The following is a 4,875-nucleotide window of genomic DNA, read 5'->3' as shown; positions in this document are numbered from 1 at the left end:
TTCCTCGTGGGTGTATGAGCAATTCTGATACTTTATATTTGTTTACTAGAATTGAACAATTAAGGAAATGAATGGAAAATGATGGGAGCCAGGTTTTTCACTGTAAGAATGGTAGTTTACAGATAGGTAAGGAGAGAAGGCTAGAATAATCCATGTGGTAGTGGAGTCCAGTTGGAGACATCAGTATGAATTCATGTTTAACTTAATACAGACCCAAATGTTTACATGTTAAAATAGTTATAGGTGTGTGCATATATATGTGTTAGTATACACACATATATTTCCAGCTCAGGGAGACCTAGAAACAGACACCTCAGTAGCTGTGAACACACCTTAGCACTCAGATCTTAGTTTCTAAAACCATTTCAATAAAAAAGGCAGGCTTCCTTGGAAAAGTTGCTCATTTTAGTACAAGGACAAAAAATATACAAGATGATCCTGGATTACCTTGTAGTGACAGAAAGTTAGAAAGTGCTCAAAATAAAAACCAACAGAACCCCCAAATTCAACGAATACACATTGAGGAGATTATGTCAAAGGCAAACAAGAGTCAACTAAAATAGCTCCTTTGGCCAATGCTGAAACAGTTTGAGCAATAAAAAAAAAGAAATATTGGATTATAACCCAAAATATAAACTAACTGTCCACGAGTCCATAATGATATAAATACATAATTGATTAATGGAGAGAAAGAGACAAAGCCCCATACATAAATATTCCAAATAACTTAGATATTCTGCTTTCAAAGAGGTGGATCGAAAGACCCCAGTCCTTATGTGTGAGCTATGCACAGTACAGTACAGAAAGAGGAATAAAAATATGTAACTTTACAGTGGAAAAATGTAACAAATGTTACCTCAGCTAGATGAGTTCAATATCAACAGTGATAAATCATGTTGATGATATTTAGCCTTAATCTGATGTGATGAGAATGGCACTTTACTTCTGTGGTCTTCCTTCCCAAAACCCATAACCCCAGTCTAACTATGAAAAAAACAGCAGAGAAATTCCAAAAGAGGAATATTTTACAAAATACCTGACCAATACTTCTCAAAACTCAAGATCATCAAAAACAAGATTAAGGCTGAGAAACTGCCTTAAAAAAGGAGCTTAAAGAGACATGACAACTAACTCCAATGTTGCACTCTGGATAGGATTTTGGAACAGAAAAGGGACATTAGAAAGAAACTAAGGAAATATGAATAAGTATATATCAATACTGGTTCATTAATTATAACAAATGTATCAATGTAAGAATGTAAGATATTAATTATAGAGGAGACTGGGTCCTCAGTTTATGAAAATTCTCTATACTATTTTCTCAATTGTTCGGCAAATCTACAAGTTTTCTGAAATAGTCTATTAAAAAAACTACCCTCAGGAGCTTCAGGCTTTAGTGCAGACATGGCCAAGCCCAAGAACCACACCATGCACAACCAGTCCTGAAAATGGCATGGAAATGGCATCAAGAATGCCGATCACAAAGATACCAATTTCTTAAGGGGGTGGACCCCAAATTCCTGAGGAACATGTATTTTGCCAAGAAGCACAACAAGAAGGGCCCAAAGAAGATGAAGCCAACAGCACCAAGACCATGAATGCACATTCAGAGGCTATCAAGGCCCTCATAAACCAAAGGAGGGATCTCAAGGACCGAAAGGGTAGCAGCCGCAAACTCAGTCGACTTGCCTGTATCGCTCACCCCAAGCTTGTGAAACGTGCTCATGACCATAATCGCCAGGGGTCTCAGGCTCTGCTGGCCAAAGTCTCAGGCTAAAGGCTCAAACCAAGGACCAGGCCATGGCTGCAGCTCTGTCTCTAGCTCAGGCTCAGGTTCTGGCTCACGAAGGTGCCCAGGCCCCCGTGAAGGCTCCTGAGCAGAAGCCTCTGTCTGCCCATGTGAAGATGGAAGGACTGGTGTGAGCCTTGGCCTGCAGTCTTTGTTAGGCTGGAGTCCTCCTGTGCTATTTGTACAAATAAATCTGAGGCAGGATCTATCTAAAAAAATTACCCTCAAAACTTTGAAAACAGGGTCTTCTAATAGTTAGTGGTCTTCATGAGAAATCAAATTATTGTTCCATTGTGGGAGATCAATTTTTTTTCCCTCCTCTGGAAGCTTTCAGAATGTATTTTTTTTAAGTCATGCTGTTCTTAAATTTCATGACAATCTTTTAGATGTGGTCCTCTGTCATCTGTATTTATTATTACATCACACTATAGTCTTTTTATACTGGAAAATTTTGTATTTTTTCATCTCCAACTTTCATTCTATATCTGATTTTCTCTTCATTCTCTGATCTTCTTCCTAGTAACTTTCATTAGTAAGATGTTGAACTGCATGGGACTGACTTAATTTGTTTTCTTTAATCTGTCTACCCCTAACATTCTGAGTTATGTCTTAAGAGAAGTATTCTACTGTATCTCCCAGTCCTTCCACTGACATTTTATTTTGGCAATCTAATTTTTAATTTCTAAGAACTCTTGATTACCTTATTTGTTTCAATTTTACTTACCTAATTCAAAGATTGTTATTTATGTTTATCTGTATGGTCCTTTTTTCCATAATGCTGTTATTTATCATATATCTTATAATTCTTGGTTGCCTTTTTATACATAAGAATGAAGAGTCATGTTGATAATCACATGGAATTGATGCGAGGTTCCTGTAAGGCAGGCTTCTCTTCAAGATGGCCTGAAAGGCAACTTATTGCCTGTGAAATGAAAGTCATTCAAATGCAGAATCAGAAGGGATATACTCTGTACCAAGAGGACCCAGTAATGTAAATTCCTCCTGGGCACTTTGCTTAATTTATCTAGAAGAGAGATGTTTTAGTACTTGGATGGGAGACCACTAGGAATACCAGGTGCTGTAGGCATAAAAAAATAATAATAAAATTTTAAAAATTTTAAAAATTTAAAAAAGTAAATTGAGGCTTTTGGTTCAAAGTAGCAGATCTATTACATACTATTACATATTTTTCACTATGGGAGGAAAATGGGCTTCTTATGCTCAGGGTGAGGGTGGGGCAAATGGCCTGCCAACCGTGCCTAACCTTTCAGTAAACCTCCTCCCATTCCCCTTAAATTTCACAATAGCCTTCTGTCATCTCCAAATTGGAAGCCTCTCATGGGCCCATCTGGAAGACAGTCTCATCCTTACCCTGGAGCTTTATCTTTAGCACATTCCCGTCTGTTTCTGACATCCCTGCATCCTGGAGTTGCTTGTTCCCTGATAACTTCCATTCTTCCTTTCTGTATGGTTATAGGTTTATTTCCTTGTAGAATTATATGGACATTTTCTTGAACTTTGAGAGGGAAGGCAAAAAAAAGGGCATGTAATAGATCTGCTACTTTGAACCAAAAGCCTCAATTTATTTTTTTAATTTTTTTAAATTTTTATAATTTTTAAAATTTTATTATTATTATTTTTATGCCTATAGCACCTGATATTCCTAGGTGGTCTCCCATCCAAGTTCTAACCAGGCCCAACCCTGTTTAGCATCCGAGATCAGACAGAATTGGGCTTGTTCAGGGTGGCATGGCCGTAGACTTCAATTTACTTTTTAAGTGAAGACTTTATAAATATCAACTAAATGCATTACAAAATCTAATACACATTAATTTAAATTTATTTTATTACCTGATTTATAAATAGGTGGAAACCTCTTGCGGACCGCATTTTATATATTTCGTAGTCTCCTCATATTTTATAGAGATTGTTTTGTCTAATTTCTTTTCTTTACACATGAGGAGACAGAGCTCTGAGCAGGGCTCTGAACTGACTTGTGGAGAAGCATCTGTATGACTTTTTGAGTAAGATTGGTCTAATTTGGATTCCAGCTCTCCCACTGGCTGTGAGATTTTGAACAAGTACTGAATATTTCAAAGCCCCAATTCTCTCATCTATTAAATGAGAAAAATGGAACTTGCTTAGTTGAGTTCTGAGGATAGAATGAAATCATGTATATAAAGTGTTTAGCACAGGGCTATAAAAGGTCATAACCTAAGAAATATTGCTATCATCATCATCATCATCATCATCAGGTTTCAATTACTTGCACACTCAATAAATAACTTGTTTTTATGGTTAATAATGTCATCTAATTTGATATCATTTCAGTGTGTTATGTTGTAAGTGATATAAATTGTATAAAAGAAGGGAGAAAGAGTTTCATTTGTTAGGAAGAAAAATTAAGAGTAAAAATAGAATACTGCTATGAAGAGAAAAATATAAAAAAGAAAATATGAGACATAGAGACTATGTGAACAGCCTTGAAGATCCATATGTGTTTTCATTGTTTTGCCTAAGAAGTTTGTTTACGAATGACCCGTGTAAATGACAATTATTAAGAACAACATTCAAATATTTGACTCCAGCAGCATCTGGAATTAGACCAAAAAGGAGTGAGACCAAAGCATAAACACTGTTTTTTGGAGCAGTTGGATGGGAGGAAGAGAAATTTTAGGAGGAATTTTACTTTTCATTATGGGCCTCAATAACAGGGTAATTATACAAACATCCTTCTCAGCACAGAAAACAAAACAAACAATTTCTACATCGAGAACCAAAAGAAACTTTAGAGCAAATGGAATGGGAGAAGGAGCCATCACAGGCAGGATGGAGAGTGGGGCCTTGGGACAGAACACATTTAACTTCAATATTCAAACCCAGAGATTAATTCTGTAGTTATGATTCAGGAGTAGTGGGAGTGGTGTGGGAAAGAGACACCAGATTCCTTCTTCTAAGTGTTATATTAATTTTACAGGCTCTTTCTATTGAACGTGTGCTTTTCTCATTTGTTTGACCAACACAAGCAGGGAATGAGCAAGCTTCTCCTGGCATACATTTTCCCATTTACCAGGGTCAGTGTTTAC

The 4,875-nt window shown here is 36.6% G+C and overlaps 2 pseudogenes; one reads left to right on the top strand and one right to left on the bottom strand.

Annotated features, from left to right (window-relative positions):
* The first annotated feature begins 1,404 nt into the window (after positions 1–1,404).
* Positions 1,405–1,923, top strand: LOC107517393 (annotated as a pseudogene).
* Positions 1,924–3,431: 1,508 nt separating this feature from the next.
* On the bottom strand, positions 3,432–3,550 carry LOC118604079 (annotated as a pseudogene).
* Between the last annotated feature and the right edge of the window lie 1,325 nt (positions 3,551–4,875).

This window comes from Rousettus aegyptiacus, unplaced genomic scaffold (assembly GCF_014176215.1).
Source record: "Rousettus aegyptiacus isolate mRouAeg1 unplaced genomic scaffold, mRouAeg1.p scaffold_m13_p_6, whole genome shotgun sequence".
Taxonomy (NCBI): domain Eukaryota; kingdom Metazoa; phylum Chordata; class Mammalia; order Chiroptera; family Pteropodidae; genus Rousettus; species Rousettus aegyptiacus.
Note: the sequence above shows the minus strand (reverse complement) of the source record. Positions and strands in the feature narration are given on the sequence as shown.